Source organism: Myotis yumanensis, unplaced genomic scaffold (genome assembly GCF_028538775.1).
Source record: "Myotis yumanensis isolate MYYU_CA2020_CCGP unplaced genomic scaffold, mMyoYum1.0.hap1 SCAF_20, whole genome shotgun sequence".
Classification (NCBI taxonomy): Eukaryota; Metazoa; Chordata; class Mammalia; order Chiroptera; family Vespertilionidae; genus Myotis; species Myotis yumanensis.
This window is the reverse complement of record NW_027223771.1, coordinates 16,549,707-16,567,211: the sequence shown is the minus strand read 5'-3', so window position 1 is coordinate 16,567,211 and position 17,505 is coordinate 16,549,707. Positions and strand designations below refer to the sequence as shown.

The 17,505-nt window shown below is 45.6% G+C and overlaps 1 non-coding gene across 1 annotated transcript; it reads left to right on the top strand.

The window, feature by feature from the left end:
* The first annotated feature begins 8,940 nt into the window (after window positions 1–8,940).
* LOC138998740 (small nucleolar RNA SNORA74) lies at window positions 8,941–9,143 on the top strand. The gene has a single exon (XR_011469241.1). It is a non-coding gene; the product is annotated as a small nucleolar RNA SNORA74 (small nucleolar RNA).
* The last annotated feature ends 8,362 nt before the right edge of the window (window positions 9,144–17,505 follow it).

Below are 17,505 nucleotides of genomic sequence, written 5' to 3'. Positions count from 1 at the left end.
TGAATCTGGTCCCCAAAGACTCGCCTAGAACTGGAGCTCAGAGCCTGAGACTCCCTCCTGATTGCAAAAGACAACCGTGCCCTCAGCTGCCAGCCTGCTCCACATGTGCCTCTGTACCTTAGTATTTTACTTCCACACTGCTCCTCCTCTGAGTCTCAGTAAGCTTTTCTCTTTCTTCTAGTTGTAGAATTTCCACTCAGCCAGCTTTCCTGTGGTTCTAGATGATGTCCGTTCCGTCTTTTAGTTGTATTTTTGAAGTTGTTGTGTGAGGCAGCAAATTCTGGTGTTTACCTATGCCGCCATCTTGGTTTCTCTCCTCTTGGATTTTTTTTTTTTTTTTTCCAGATATGGCCTGCAAAGCCTAAATTATTTACTATCTAGCTCCTTTATTTTATTTATTTTTTTTCCTCTTGGATTTTTTGTAGTAGTCTGAGGAGGATAGGTTTTAGTTCTTCATTGAATGTTTGGTCAAATTCCCCTGTGAAGTCATCTGGTCCTGGGCTTTTGTTTGCTGGAAGCTTTTTGATGACTGCTTTACTTTCTTCCATAGTTATCTGCCTGTTGAGATTTTTAGATTCTTCCTGATTGAGTTTTGGAATGTTGTATTTTTCTAGGAATATGTCCATTTCCTCCAGGTTATCTAGTTTGTTGGAGTAGAGTTGTCCATAGTATTTTTTAACAATCATTTGTATTTCTGTGGGGTCTGTTGTTATTTCGCCTCTATCATTTCTGATTTTGTTTATTTGGGTCCTCTCTCTTTGCTTCTTGGTGAGCCTGGCTAGAGGTTTATCAATCTTGTTTATCCTTTCAAAGAACCAGCTCTTGGTCTCATTGATTTTATGTATTTTTTTTTTTTTGGTCTCTATGTCATTTATTTCTGCTTTAATCTTTATTATCTCCTTCCTTCTGCTCACTCTGGGCTTTTCTTGTTGCTCTCTTTCTAATTCTTTGAGTTGTAGAATTAGATGATTTACTATCTAATTTTGAGATAGGCCTGTAGAGCTATAAACTTCCCTCTCAGGTTGCTTTCATTGTGTCCCATAGGTTTTGGATTGTTGTGTTTTCATTGTCATTAGTTTCCAGGATGTTTTTAATTTCTTCTTTGATCTCATTGGTAACCCAATCAATATTTAATAACATGCTATTCAGCTTCCAAGTGTTTGAGTATTTGGGGTTTTTTTTTTTTTTGTAGTTTATTTCTAATATTATGCCATCGTGGTCTGAAAAGATGCTTGATATGATTTCATTCTTCTTGAATTTGGGGAGACTTTGTTTGTGACCCAATATGTGGACTATTTTTGAATATGTCCCATGAGCACTTGAGAAGAATGTATATTCCGTGGCTTTGGGGTGAAGTGTTCTGAAGATGTCAATTAAGTCCATCTGATCTAGTGAGTTATTTAGGATTGCTGTTTCTTTGCTGATTGTTTGTCTAGAGGATTTATCCAGTGATGTCAGTGGTGTATTAAAGTCCCCTACTATGATTGTATTGTTGTCGATCTCTCCTTTGATATCTTCCAGGAGTTTTTTTTATGTATTTGGGTGCTCCTGCATTGGGTGCACATATGTTTATCAGGGTTATATCTTCTTGTTGTATAATCCCTTTAGCATTATGAAGTGGCCTTCCTTATCTCTTGTTATGGCCTTCACTTTGAGGTCTATTTTGTCAGATATAAGTATTGCTACCCCAGCTTTTTTTTCATTTCCATTTGCCTGAAAGATATTTTTCCATCCCTTCACTTTTAGTCTGTGTGAGTCCCGTCTTCTGAGGTGGGTCTCTTGTAGACAGCAAATGTATGGGTCATGTTTTTTTATCCATTCATCCACTCGATGTCTTTTGGTTGGAGCATTTAGTCCATTTATGTTTAAAGTTATTATTGAAAGGTACTTGTTTGTAGCCATTTCTCTTTTGTGTGTGGCTGTTTTCTTTCTGAGATTTTTATTTCTTCTTTTTACACCAGTCCCTTTAGCATTTTTTCCATTGCTGGCTTGGTGGTGATAAACTCCCTTAGCCTTTTTTTTTTTTTTGTCTTTGAAGCTTCTTATTTCCCCTTCAATTTTTTTTAAATATATATTTTTTATTGATTTTTTACAAAGAGGAAGGGATAGAGATAGAGAGTTAGAAACATCGATGAGGGAGAAACATCGACCAGCTGCCTCCTGCACATGTCCCACTGGGGATGTGCCTGCAACCCAGGTACATGCCCTTGACTGGAATCGAACCTGGGACCTTTCAGTCCGCAGGCCAATGCTCTATCCACTGAGCCAAACTGGTTTCGGCTCCCCTTCAATTTTGAATGATAGCCTTGCTGGATAGAGTATTTTTGTATTCAATCCTTTGCTTTGCATCACTTTGTAAATTTCCGTCCATTCTTTTCTGGCCTGATGTGTTTCTGTTGAGAAATCATTTGATAATCTAATGGGAGATCCCTTGTATGTAACTTTCTGTCTCTCTCTTGCAGCCTTTAAGATTCTCTCTTTGTCCTGAACATCTGCCATGGCAATTATGATGTGTCTTGGTGTGGGTCTTTTCAGGTTCACCTTGTTTGGGACTCTCTGTGCTTGTGTGATTTTTTTCTTCCCCACCTCTGGGAAGTTTTCTGATATTATTTCTTCACATAGGTTTTCTAACCCTTGTTCCTCTTTCTGTTGTTCTGTCACCCCTATTATTCGTATGTTGTTTTGTTTCATGTTGTTCCATTGCTCTCTTAGGCTCTCCTCCTGTCTTTTAATTTTTTTCTCCAATTGCTTTTCAGTTTGGGTGTGTTTTGTTTCCCTGTCTTCTAATTTGCTAATTCGGTCCTCCGCTTCTCCTAGTCTACTGTTGAAACTCTCAATGGTGTTTTTTATTGCAGCTATATCACTCTTCATTTCTTCTTGGTTCTTACAAAATTTGTTTATTTTTTCATCTGTTTCTTCTTGCTTCTTGCATAAGTTGTTGATTTTTTCCTCCATCCTGTTTATGCACTCTAGGACCGTTATTCTGAATTCTTTTTCTGTCATGTTGCATGCCTCTGTATCACTTAGCTGCTTTTCTGGCGAGTCCTCATTTTCTTTCCTTTGTGGGTTTCTTTGTCTACCCATGTTTGATCTTACCGCCATATCTAGATGTTGAGTCATTCAGTGCATGCTCCTTGGGTGGCAGTGGCTCCTCGGGCTATGGTTGCTCCTCGGGCGGTTGTGGTAGCAGCTGCTCCTCAGTTGGTAGCAGCTGCTCCGGTGGGTGCTGTTCACAGTTTTGGTGGCTCCTCTGGTTGGTGGGGGGAGGCTTCACACACAGCTGCTGTTCCTCAGACTGAGGGTGTGGTGATCCGGAGGCTGCTGTTCCTTGGATGGGGTGGGCTACACGAGCATCTGCTACTCCTTCAAATTGTTACTTTTAATCTCTTAAGTGGCCTCAGGGCAAGGTGTTTTCCAATAGGGTGTGTCAACTGTCTTCCCTCCAGGCAAGGCAGATGTCTATCCCCCTAGGCAAGGCAGATGTCTATCCCCCCAGGCAAGGCAGATGTCTGTTTGGCTGTGTGAGGGAATGACTGAGCCGAGGGGGTGTCTGCCTTCTGAGCTCTGTCCCCTGAGTCCCCAGTGCTGGCTTCTGCTCTCACAGCTCCAGTCCACTTCACCCTCCCTCTGCCAGAGCACAAGGGTGGCTCCACAGGGAATGTTTGTGCCTTGGCCCTTTAAGAGGGTGCCTGAACTTTCAGCTGCCACTCCCTGGCAGACAGCACCCTACTGCTTTTCACAGCTTGATGTTATGTGGATACCTTTCTCAGTTTGGTGCTCTCTGCTGGGGAGCCCAGTTCCAGGATTAGATCCCAGAATTCTCAGTGGCACCTCTCCCCCTCCACCACTGGCTGAGATATCTCTCTGGGACTTCAGTTCCCCTCTGTGGGTCACGTCTCTGCCCCTCCTACCAGTCTCTATGCTGGCTCCACCTTCGGTCCTTGGGTATCAGGGTTCTCTCCTGTGAGTTTTCCGTTGATTATTCAGGAAGCCTTCTCGTGTTTCAGTTGTAATTCCAGCTTGTTCCTGGGAGCATGACCATGCAGCATCCTCCTACTCTGCCGCCATTTTTAATCTCCATCCAGGTGCACTTTGTCCTTGTGCTTCCTTAAGCCATCACTGGCAAGATTCAAAGGAGTGAACTTCAAAAAAAAAAAGTTTGGTCAGTGTTCACTGGCAGTAAACTCAGAACCACTTCTGAATGTGAAGTTGTTAAAATCTCTGGCTGCCCCAGTTCCTACACTGTGATGAAGGTGAAGATACACATGGTAAGAGAGTTGATTAGGAAGGACACAGGACTACAAGCATTCCAGCATCTATGTTCTTTTACATTCACATCAGTCACTACCCTGCCTCCAAGTCTCTTTATCATTTCAGTTGCCCTGGTATTCACTCCCATTGGGGACCACAGTAAAATATGCTGATATTTCCATCAATAGTGATCCTGTGGTTTCCATTCATTTTGCTCATGAACTTGTGATAAATATGGTTTCTCCATAGTTCTCTCCATCCCCATTGGAGAGAGAACTGGGGCTACTTTTCCTTGCTGGTCACATGCTGCCGGATGGCCACGCACTCCCACTAGATTACCAGGATACAGAAGTTCTAGAGTCATATTCTGAGCAGCCCAGGCACTTTCCCCTATTAGATGTAAGACTAGATTAGACATAGGCAAGAGTGTGACCTGCTCTCCAGGGACTATTAGACTCACAGGACTGTCCCCATCCTCTCCAGAGATGTGTAGTTTCTTATTCCTAAGGGGGAATTATGGGCCCAAGAGTTCTTCCCCTCAGTGTTGCCTCATATACTTCCATATGCACCAGAAAATGAGTCAGGCTGGACAGAGGGCAGCAGACAAGGGCAGGCACAGCTGTGACCTGTAAGGGCCAAGGGCATGGACACTGTTGGCTGTTGCAGACTAGGGAAGTATCAAGTCCCATGTCCTTGTATTCTGGTTCTAGAGGAGGACATTGCAAACACAATGGGGCAGAATTGCTATGACAGGGACCTCCCAAAAAATTCTTGGAAGGGGAGGCAGGGTCCAGGTTGGGTGCATATGGGGCATATTTCCTTTGAGCACAGCTCTGCATATATTAAAAAGTAAACATTCACCTATACCGAAACAGTTTTATAAGCAAAACACACATCTATATAAAGAACATTTATCAGAATCATCTGATCTCAGTGGAAGTCTGTCTTCTTTCACATAAGAGGCTAATAGAATGAAGACCACAAATTTCAGAATAAACCCACACAATGTGTGTCATAGTTATGACCCCCTCATTGCTTTTATTTAAGCACAAAGATCCCCAATAGTTTCTGAGTAAAGTAATCTGTTTATTTTATTTTTAACTTAGGTTAGTCTTTGAGTGAGGGAGGAGAGGGGCTTCTCCATGGAGGGGACAGGTCAAGGAGGAGAAGGACCCCTCCATGGATAGGAAGGGCAGGGAGGAGAAGGGACCCTCCATGGAGAGCGGACTGTAGAAGGATGAGAACCCTCCATGGAGGGGACAGGTAGGGAGGAGAGGGGACCCTCAATGGACAGGATGGGTCAGGGAAAAGAGAGGACCCTCCATGGAAGGGACAGGGCAGTGGGGGCAGGGAACCTTCCATGGAGGGGACAGGCAGGGATGAGAGGGGTGCCTCCATGGAGTGGATGGATCAGGGAGGAGAGGAGACACTCCATGGAGGGGAGAGGTCAGGGAGGAGAGGAGCTCCTTCATGGAGGGTACAGGGCAGGGACGAAAGGGGACCCTCCTTGGAGGGCAAGGGTCAGGGAGGAGGAGGGACCCTCCATGGAGGGTGGGACTCTAGGGGGATGGGAACCCTCCATGGAGGAGATAGGCAGGGAGGAGAGGGGCCCCTCCATGGAGGAGATGGGTCAGGGAGGAGTAGCATCCCTCCATGGAGAGTAGGGGCATGGAGGGGAAGGGACACTCCTTGGAGGGGGACTGTAGGGGGATGGAAACCCTCCATGGAGGGGATAGGCAGGGACGAAAGGGGCCTCTCCATGGAGGAGATGGGTCAGGGAGGAGTGGGATCCCTCCAGGGAGAGGAAGGGCAGGGAGGAGAAGGGACCCTCCATGGAGGGGGACTGTAGGGGGATGGAAACCCTCCATGGAAGGGACAGGGCAGGGAGGAAAAGGGACCCTCAATAAAGGGGACAGTTGAGGGAGGAGAAGGATCCCTCCATGGATAGGAAGAGCAGGGAGCAGAAGGTACCTCCATGGTAAAGAAGGGCAGGGAGGAGATGGGACCCTCCATGGAAGGGAAGGATAGTGGGAATGGGTACTCTATATGGAAACGGAAGTGGAGGGGTTATGGGGAACAGGGAACTCTCCGTTGATGGTGCAGGGCAGTGGGGATGGGGAACACAGGACCTTCCATGAATTGGCTGGTCAGGGAGGAGAGATGACTCTCCATGGAAGAGCGAGGGCAGGGAAAGTGGGGACCCTCATTTGAGGGGATTGGGCAGGGAAGAGAGGGTACCCTCCAGGGAGGAGGCAGGTCAGTTGGGACAGTGAACATTCCATGGAGGCTAGAGGACAGATGGGGCAGGGAACCCTCCATAGAAGCGGCAGGGCAGGGTGGGGACAGGGAACCCTCCATGGAAGGGACGGGGCAGGAAGGAGAGGGGACCCTCCTTGGAGAGGACAAGGCAAGGAGGAGAAGGGACTCTCTATTGAGGGTGGAGGGCAGGGGAACAGGGAAACTTTCATGGAGGGGACAGGGCCGGGAGAAAAGAGGACCCTCCATGGATGAGGTAGGGCATGGAGTAGAAGGGACCCTCCATACAAGGTGGAGGGCAGCAGACAGAAAAACCTTCATGGAGAGGCAGATCAGGGGGACAGGGAACCCTCCTGGGAGGGGGCAGTGCAAGGGGACATAGAACCCTACAGGCAGGGGACAGGGCAGTGTGGACAAGGAATCCTTCAGAAAGGAGTTAGAGCTGGGGGACAGGGAACTACACTTGGAGGGACAGAATAGTAGGTACAGAAACCCCTCCATGCAGTGGGGAGGGCAGGAGTAAAGGGAACCCCAAATAAAGTGGGGCAGGAAAGAGAGGTGAGAGGAGACCAGGAACCCTCTATGGGGAGGGGGAAGGGCAGTTGGACAGGGAACCCCCATTCAGGGGGAGGGCAGGAGGAAGGGAACCCTCACTTTGAGATAGCAGGGCAGGGAGGAGACAGAACTATCCATTGAGGGAGCAGGGCTGGGGGACAGGGATCCCAACTTTAGGGGTAATGGCAGAAAGGAGAAGGTACCCTCCATGGATGGGGCATGGCAAGGGAGTAGAGAACCCCACGTTGAGTGGGAGAAGCAGGGAGGAGAAGGTTTCCTTCATGGAGAGGGCAGGGCAAGGGGACAGAGGACCTCCTAGGGGGCAAGCAGTGGGGAAAGGCAACCCCAGTTTGAGAGAGAAGAGCAGTGAGGAGACAGAACTCTACATAGAGGGACAGGTCATACAGGAGAGGGAACAGGGAATCCTCCATGGAGGGGCGAGGCTGGGGGGATAGGGAACCCTACTTTGAGATGCAAGGATTTTGGCACAGGTCCTTAAATAGATGGCAGGGCAGGGGGGAGAGGGCATCCTCCATGGAGGTAGCAGAGCAGGGAGGACAAAGGACCCCACATAGTCTGAGCAGGATAGTGGGGTTAGGGCACCATCCATGGAGGGTCCAGGGAAGGGGGGACATGGGAGTAGAGATAGGTAACAGGGGAAACATACCCCTCCTTGGAGAGTCCCCTGTTCCCCCATGGTGGGGCCCTTGTTCCCCAGCCCTGCCCCTTCACAGCATTCCCTGTCCTACCTGTCCATCGGCCCCTCCCGTGGTCCCCTGCCCCCACTGCCCTGCCTTCCCATGGAGGGGCCGCTGTCTCCCTTGCTCTGACCACTCTGAGGTTGTTGCACTTATTCCTCTGCCTTTCCCTCCATGGAGGATCTTCTGTTTCCCTGCCCTGACCCCTCACTCACAGGCATCTGAGGGGCATATGCTCTGGTCTCTGCAGTGTTCATCTCTCCTGCCTCCAGGCTGAGTGTTCACTCTCTGTACCTGAAGCACATTCTCACCTTCTTCATCTGTCTAAATCCTACCCGTGCTCTCAAGACACATCTCAAATATCATTTCAAATGTCAAATCACAAACAGGGGAAGGGGGGTGTGGAGTGGGAGGTGGGGGATAGGAGGTGGGGGTGGGTGGTATGGGGTGTGGGATGTGGGGTGGCAGGTGGGGGGTAGGGGTGGGGAGTAAGAGTGGGAGATAGGGGTGAGAGATAGTGGTGGGGGATGGGAGCTGGTGGGTGGGGGGTTGGGGGTGGCAGGTTGGGGCAGTGGGTGTGGGGTGTGGTGAGGCAGATGGGGGCTGGGTGTGTGAGGTGTGGAGAATGAGGTGGCAGGTGGGTGCTGGGGGAGTGGAGTTTATGGTGGCAGGTGGGGGTGGCATGTGGGGAGTGGGGCGTAGGGTTGGTGGGTGACTGGTGAAAGAGGGAGAAGAGGGCATAGGGAGGATAAATGATGATGGAAGGAGACTTGACTTGAAGGCAGTGAACACACAATACAATATACTGATAATGCATTATAGAATTGCACACCTGACCTATATAATTTTATTAATGAATGTCACCCAAATAAGGTTGATTAAAAAGAAATAAAAGGTGGGTCTTTTGAGGTTGATTAGGTTATGAGGGTGGAGCCCTCATGAATAGGATTAATACCCCTTTCAAAGATATCCTATGCTAAGCTTATCAGGAGATGACTTTATATGTTATGTAAATGCCTGATCACTATTTTGTACATTTGAAGCTAATATTGAATGTCACCCCTAAGTGAAAAAAATAAATTAGTAAAACAATTTTTAATACAAATAAAATGCAAATCAGAGTGATCTTTAAAAATTATAAATCAGATCATTTCACTCTGTGCCTAAAAGCTTTAAGCGCTCCAGCAGTAGTCAGCTCTCCAGACAGAATCATGCCTGTGAGGGTGTTACACCCCTGGGAGAGGAATCCCTTGTCTTCTTCCTCCAGTTGCTCCCTTCACTGCTCCGGTGACATGTGGCACTGGTGCAAGGCAGTACTGTGCTTCCTTGAGAGTGAGCTAAGCAGCACTTTGGCTGCTCAGTTGTTGTGTGGGAGCAGACACAGGAAAAATAAATTTAAGCCTTAAAGGTTTTAATAGCATTTCAACCCACCAAACGGACCTCTATCCTCCTTTCCCTACACTCCAGCCAGCCTGGCTCATCCAGCCTTGAGGAAAGAAGGCAGGGAGAGTGCTGCTCAGGAAGCCAATGACTGTGCATGTGGTCAGAAGTCTGGAGAGAGCTCCAGTTCTCTTAGGGTAGAAATGGAGGGATGAATCTGCTGAAACCAGCCACCGATGAGGGGACTCTACTTTTCACTACTTGAGGAGGACATCACACCTGCATGATCCGCCATGCTGTTGCTCCCCTGTGGCATCCCAGGGGACCCATGAATCATCCACCACAGGAAGCAGCTCTCTGACCTCTGAGAATGCACAGACACTCTGCAAAGCCCTTCAGCTCACACGGCTGATCTCAGACTACAGATCCCAGGCATCTTCATCCTGGGAAGCAGCCTCTTTTGACTTTTTCATTCTCCTCCTACAAACAATGCCAGGTCTGTGTCTTCTGTACACTGCTCAAAGATGTGTGAGGACCCAGTGGGTGGCAGCTGGACCTCGTATACAATGGGAAATTTGCTGAATGGCCTCACACCCAACACTGACACTGAGCTTGAACCTGCATCAGTCTGGTGAACTCCACTCACCTCTACCTGGGGACTCCCTGAAAGCCTACCTCATGCAACTTGAGTGCTTCCAGAGACTCTTTCATTAACTGAGACTAACAGGCACCCAGCAGATGGAGGCAGACAGAGGCAGAACATGGTGTGACAGGGGGCAGTGCCCCAACCTCCCAATTGGCCCTATCCTGAGCGTGACTGAGGGTGGCATCACAACCTCCCGATCCGCCCTGCTCTGTGCATGACAGGGGGCGGCACTCCAACTCCCCAATCAGTCCAGCTCTGAGCCCAACCAGGGCCTGCACCTAGGGATTGGGCCTGCCCTCTGCCACCAGGGAGCAGGCCTAAACCAGCAGGTCCTTATCTCCTGAGGGTTCCCAGACTGCGAGAGGGCACAGGCTGGGCTGAGGGACCCCCCTCCCCCCAAAGTGCACAAATTTTTGTGCACCAGGCCTCTAGTATATATATAAAAGGCTAATGTGCTAAGGATTTGACCATCCGACCAGTCGCTATGATGAGCACTGACCACCAGGTGCAGATGTTCAATACTGGAGCTGCCATGACCTGAACTGACCATTTTCAGAGAAAGGGCACTGCGCTCCTGGAGTCCAAAAGCACATTCAGCTTTTCCCAAGTGGGACACAGGCCCCACCACCACCCCATGGCACAAAACCCACAGCCCAGCACAGAAATGGTGGCTGTGGGCACCGGGTAATGATGTCACACAGCAATGCCAGGCATCCTCTCCCAAGCAACTAGCCTCCTTGGATTATCTTCATCCCACTTGCTTTATAGCCAGGCGCAAACATTTTACACTTTAACCAAATGTCTTTGAAGTGTTTTCATGAGCCTCATCTCATGTGATCCTCACAGAAGTCCTGGAATAGGTAGAGAGGAGACTCAGTAGAATCCTGTTATTTTTCATTAGCCAGTAAATGGAGATTTAGAATGTTTAAAAATTGACCCAACTGAAAAGAAGTAATGAATGGTAGAACTTGAACAAGACTTCAGGTTTTCTCACTGCACAGAATATAGTCAAACAGCGCTATAGTTAAATATTTCACCCTTTGTTCTCCCTGCATGATCTACAATAATAATCTGCTTCATATTGGTATTTACTGCTGTTTTGCTGACAATATCCTGAAAGAAAAATTGGGGTGCTTCACTGGCCTGGAAAAAGTTCAGCTAAATCAGAAAGGAGGTCTAAGTAAGCAAGTTTATCAACATATATATAAAGTTCTCAGTGTGCCAGTCGTACCCATGTGTTTCAATCTGTAATTGTTGATCTTGAATTTGGTTTACACTTCTATTATAATAAAGGGCGAATAGTGATATTAAAACATTTCTTCCAATTAATTTCCTTTCAATGTCATAAATTTATGCGCCGGGCCTCTGGTGATTAAATAATGCTATCAAGACTCATAAGAGGAGCATATTTATACAGAAAACATTTTTAAAGGATTAAGATCTCCTAAGTCACAGCTCTATGGTCTAACCTCAAATGGCTCTACACAGGCCAACAGGAAAAGTAGAAGGAGCACTGGCCCTGGGTTCTCATTTGATCCCTGCTACCAGTTAGCTTTGTGGTCTTAGGGATTTCACTTAAACTTTCTGGGACTCCTAGCTACATCTATAGAATGAGGGTAAAATTAGACCACTTAATTAATGTTTCCACAAACTCTTAAAAAATAACTCTATGTTCAGATTTGTACAATCTTCCTAAATATCTCAGCAATAACAAACTTGTCCTTGGATTAACCTTTCTGGTAGCAACACTTCACAAAATTGTAAGCACATTTTTATAATACTCATTTTAAAACTATACAATCTCTATAAAACTTGTCCTATAACAGTTTGGTAGATGCTATTAAACATTTCTTAGTAACTGTCCAGTAACCCAAAGTAGTATATTTAGCATTATCTTTTTAAAACATCAATTGCATATTCTTCATGTTGGTATGAAAAGGTTGTTTGAAAAGGCTCAGAAAATACAGATGTGTTGAGCATTATATGTCACATTTATTAAAATTCAATACGTAACTTCCCATGTATGAAAAACATCGAGTGAAGTCAATTAATTTTCTTTGGGTAAAAATCAACTGTTGAAAATATCAAATTAAAATGTGGCTGTATCTTCTTCCTTAAAAGTTAATAACATAATAGATGTTATTTAACTCATGCCAATGGTTTGTGAAGCTGAAATACTTTCATGTAGGGTCTGCTCAATCCTGACATTAGCTTAGTGCAAGGATTGAGAGCCACAAGTCACCTATTCTCTCCAGTGAGGAAGGCAGCTGTGTGTGAATCATTCCTGCCACTAAGCCCATTGGACAGCCAGCCTGCTAGGCAGCAAGGATGCCAGCCTCAGCTCAGAGGTGGAAGAAGTGCTGCCATCTCTCTCAGAACAGTTCCAAACTCAGCCTGAGAAGGACAAGCCCTACCATCCAAGACCCAGTCAGGCCAGTGCTGGGCTCTAAGTAAGACTGACAATTGTCTTTCCCTTATTTCTTCTGAAACCAAACCAACCACCCTCCGAACCAAAATTTAATAATCACTCTTTCACTTAAGTCACTGCTGAATGAACACCAAGTTGTCTATGAGCTCATGAGGTGACTTCCCTCCTAGACACACATTATAAGAGTCTGGAATAAGCTCTGTCCCTGCCCAGTCCCTTCACTCCACCTGTAGGAACCACCCCCCTCCTACAGCCCCTCCCTCCCAAACACATCTACACCCTTTTTGACCAGGTAGTTAACTTTCTGGGGACTACAGATCCGTCATGTCCCCTGGCTTGAGATACAAGCTCTGGAGAAGCAGGACCCCTCACTGCCTGGCTTAATAGACATGGGGCCCTGTTGGGGTCTGGCTGGAACTCTGTCCCCATCTGCCTCCTGTCAGCACAGCAGCCACTACTCATCCAGGTCCAGGGAGCACATGCAACCTGTACTGGAATGACAGGGGCCCAGCTGTGCACAGAGATGGAGCCCACACTGGGGCTCTTGGTCTCTCACAGGGGCTCTTGGTCCCAGGTGGGAACTCTCCACTCTCCTGCTGGGCCTCAGAGCCACACACCTGGCTTAGCACCAATTCTCCCTGGCAACTGCCCTGGGCTTTTGCCTGCCCACACCCACCCACCTACCCAGCTGCCACTGCTGCTCTCAGCCTTGCCATCTAAGAGGAATCTGGGCTTCTCAACCATCTGAATGTGAAATAACCCAGCCTAAAATCCCTGACTGGAAGGTGCAGAGACCACAGAGGCATGTCCTAGCTCAAAGCTTCTCCCACTTCTTGGCTTTAATCCCAGAGATGTCATCATCCCCTGGGGATGATTGTGCAGCTCAGCCCAGGTACCCCCCTGCCACACTTACAGCAAGAGCACCCCCCATACTGTTCTCTGGACCATTGCCTGAGAATCCTGGCTGCTGGTCACCATGGGGCTTGGGCTGTGCTGGTGTTCACACATGTGAACTGACTGGGTGATTAAACACATATATTGATTTTAGAGTGAGAGGAAAATAGGGAAAGAGAGACACACACACTGCTGTTCTTTTTTCCATACTTTCACACGTTCAGCAGTTGATTCTTGTAATTGCCCTGACCAGTGATGGAACTTGCAACCTGGGCATATTGAGATGATTATCTGACCCAGTGAGCTATTTGACCTCGGCAAGACATATGGAGCAATTTATGTAAAATACCCAACCATGTATGAATAGGTAGATACAAAAACCATCATGATGACACAGAGTAGTGGAAGGCAAGCTAGGATTCATGGGGTTTCATAAGTGTCTTTTACATGGATATATTTAAGTAAGCTTTTTCTAAGGCAAGCTGTATTTTTGCATCACTTCTTTTATATGCTGAGAATGAAGCACTGGTAAGGGCAGGGAGATCTTGGTTTCAGCCATGCAGGAATGCATGTCAACACCAAAAACATATGCTTAAAAATGTCAAGGGCGGGGGAAAAAAAAGAACACATATGTAATACCCTTTGTAATACTTTAAGCAATAAAACAATATATATATATATATATATATATATATATATATATATATTTTAAATCAAATAAAACTACATCAAACTTTAAGAATGGACAGTTCTCAATAATTTTATTTTATTATGAGAGTTCTTGAGCATATTTGTTGCTACTGTATCAGCATGTTGCAAGTAAAATATAATGATGTGCAGTTGATATATCTTAACATGCCTATGTTCAATGCCATCATTTTAGCAGTTTGTAACTGACAATGATGAGAGTATTTACACCAGGAAAATTAACAAATATTATAATCCTAGACTTCACTTAATGTATTATCCAATGTGTAAACTTAAAAAGGGTACTGGAGAATGCAAACAATGTAGATTAAATGTATAAGTAAGCTATTTCTAAGGCAAGCTGTATTTTTGCATCACTTCTTGGCTTTAATCCTAGAGATGTCATCATCCCCTGGGGATGATTGTGCAGCTCAGCCCAGGTACCTGGACCTGGATGAGTAGTGGCTGCTGTGCTGACAGGAGGCAGCCAGACCCCAACAGGGCCCCATGTCTATTAAGCCAAGTTTATGCCACAAGCAAGTTTGCTTAAATTGAACATAAAATAAAAATGAAGAAAAACAAGTTTCCTTCCAGTATTCAAAACCTATAGTTCCACATGGCACAGAAGTCACTTGAGTCATTGAGGAATGAGTTAAATTCAAACATATGTCTTAGATGCTCCACAATCTTCCTTCAGGTTAAAATAAATTTATTTAAACAATTTGAAAGAGATTATGAGCTGACTTTTTTTTTAACAAAGAAGATAAAGACAGTATAAATAAATGTGTGAAAACTGTTCACCATAAAAAATTCGTAGGTAAATAGAATTAAAACAAAAGTGAGTTAACACTAGACTCAATTCTGGGTGCTCTTTAAAAACATTAACCATTGCATGTGCTGGCAGAGTTGCATAAAAACTGGATTTATTTTATACTCTGGGTGTGTGGAAGGCAAAATCAAAGACCATTTTGTGTCACATTTCCACATATCTTAACGTGTGAAACTTTTACCTACACAACAACAGTTTGATAAGTAAAACATATACATAATAGAGAAAACTGAAAACAAATTTTCCCTGAAGATTTATTTTTAATACCTCAAACCTCGAAATAACCATCATCATAGACATATCAACAGGAAAAGTCATTACGATAGAACACAATACTACTCATCAATCAAAAAGTAACTATTCACATAAGGATAAGTGTTGAATCTCAAAATAACTGTGTTGCATGAAGAAAACCACTATTTCTTTTTTTATCCTCAGTGAAATAGCTACATTTTAATTATTGAAGACAGTATAAATTGATAACTCTTAGACAAATAAAAACAACTGGAATTATGTCAGGCCATGAAAATGTATATACCCTTTGACTCACTGCTGGGAATTTATAAAAAAAATTTAAAAAGAATGGAAAAGCTCTATGTAGTAATGGCAACAAACTGGAAACAAGTGTTTAGTGAGGGGACTGGGTAAGTCAGAGGTTTTTTGTTTTTTAAAAATATATTTTATTGATTTTTTACAGAGAGGAAGGGAGAGGGATAGAGAGTTAGAAACATCGATGAGAGAGAAACATCGATCCCTTATTTTAAATCAGATCCCTTATGGAAGCAGCAGCAGTGTCACGGCGCCTTGGAGAAAGAAAGGCGGGAAGAACACACAGCACAGCTGCAGCTCCGGCATAGCCTTGACCGGAATCGAACCTGGGACCCTTGAGTTCACAGGCTGACGCTCTATCCACTGAGCCAAACCAGTCAGGGCTAGTCAGAGGTTTTTAAGTTGACAATTTAAGTGGACTTTATAGCAGCATTTAATTATTTTTAAAAGCAAGTTACAACATTGTATTTACATAGTAATTAACATTTTAGAGAAATGATGCATGTGGAAAAGATGAAGTGACTATATAATTGTTCACAGTGGTAAAATCAAATGTGAATTTTTCTCATTTGCCATATTTCACGTATATCAAGAAATATATTTCTATTATGACATGTGTAAATCTTTAAGTTTAAAATAATTTGACATGCATGTCTAAAAAAAACCGCTGATTGAGAGAATGTAGGGAGAGGTTCTTACTGTGTGATTCCTTTTAGCCCTGTAAACGCACTGCTTGGCTAACACCAAATGTGCGTGTGCTGCTGCTTAAAGCTTTCTAGTCAACCAAATGCCCCACATGCCTGTGTGTCTCCACACCAGACAAAGCCCCAGTAGGAATAGTGGTTCTTTTACCCCTAGCTGAGCACGTACTGTACTTCCCCCACATACAAAGCATTCATCCACAGAATAGTAATATATATATATATATATATATATATATATATGAATATATATATATGTATATGAATATATATATATGTATATGTATATATATATGGTGCTAGTTCTAGTACAAGACAATAATTCAATTTAAAAACTTACAGGAAGATAATTAAAATATTTCTACGTTTAATTGTTATTCATAAAGCTAATGACACGAATATTTTCATCTTCTTTATCAAATGAGTAGTTATGCCTAACATAAAGGACCTGTTATCACTTAAGATAGCATGTTATCTAGCTAAGATCTGGAAACAGCCTAAGTGCCCATCAGTAGATGAATGGATTAGAAAACTGTGGTACATCTACACGATGGAATACTATGCTGCTGTAAAAAAGAAGGAACTCTTACCATTTGCAACAGCATGGAGGGAACTGGAGAGCATTATGCTAAGTAAAATAAGCCAGTCAATGAAGGAAAAATACAACATGATCTCACTCATTCATGGATAATAAAGACCATTACAAACTTTTGAACAATAATAGATACAGAGGCAGAGCTGCCTCAAACTGATTGTCAAACTGTGCTGTGTGTTCTTCCCGCCTTGCTTTCTCCAAGGCGCGGTGACACTGGTGCTGCTTCCATAAGGGATCTGTCTCTGCAGCTGGTGCTTCATGTTGTTCCTCCAGGCCAGGCGGCTCCTCAGGTGTGTCACTCTCCACAGCGTGTTGGAGAAGAGAACACGGGACTCCTCTCAGTTGAGAGAGCAAGTTGACGTTGTTCTGCGGGGTCTGGACACACTGCTGGAGCATAGTGGTCATTTTGCACCGACCAGCCCTCTTGGACCCAGAGAACACCGGTGTCCTGGAGTGCACCCTGATTCCCATCAGCCGAGCTCCTTCCTCTTTGCTAGGGGAAGGCGGCGCCCTTGGCCTGGGTTGGAAGGAGGACGTGGACGCAAAGGCAGGAAGTGGGGGGTCACGGAGCTGGCCCGGGCAGAGCCCGAGGTCTGGCCAGGCGGGTGACCCGGCAGGGGGCACCAGTGGGAGCCTGGCCCCCGCTGCTGCAGGTGGCGGTCGCTTTTCACACTTGCCCATCTCTGCCTGGGCGCTGGTCGTTTCCTCTTTCCTCAGACTCATTCCTTCCGGCGCAGTGGCTGGAGCCTTGACACTCTTCCTCTCTTTCCTGGCGGGAGGCTGGTGGTGGGTGTGGAAGGCCTCAGAAGACATGCTGGGCGCGTCTAATTCCTGCTCCATTTCAGGCAGGGGACCCGCCGCCTTCCTTCCCAAGTGTGGAGTTTTGACTTTCCCTTCTGGAGTCTTGCAAGTGTCCCCATCCTTCTCCCTCACCTTGGGCAGCAGGCCGCCCTGCCCCTCCCCTGCACCTAAGCCTTGTAGACGCTGCTGGTCTTTGTCTGATTGGCTTTGGCTAGAGTGTTTGCGCTTTCGCTTT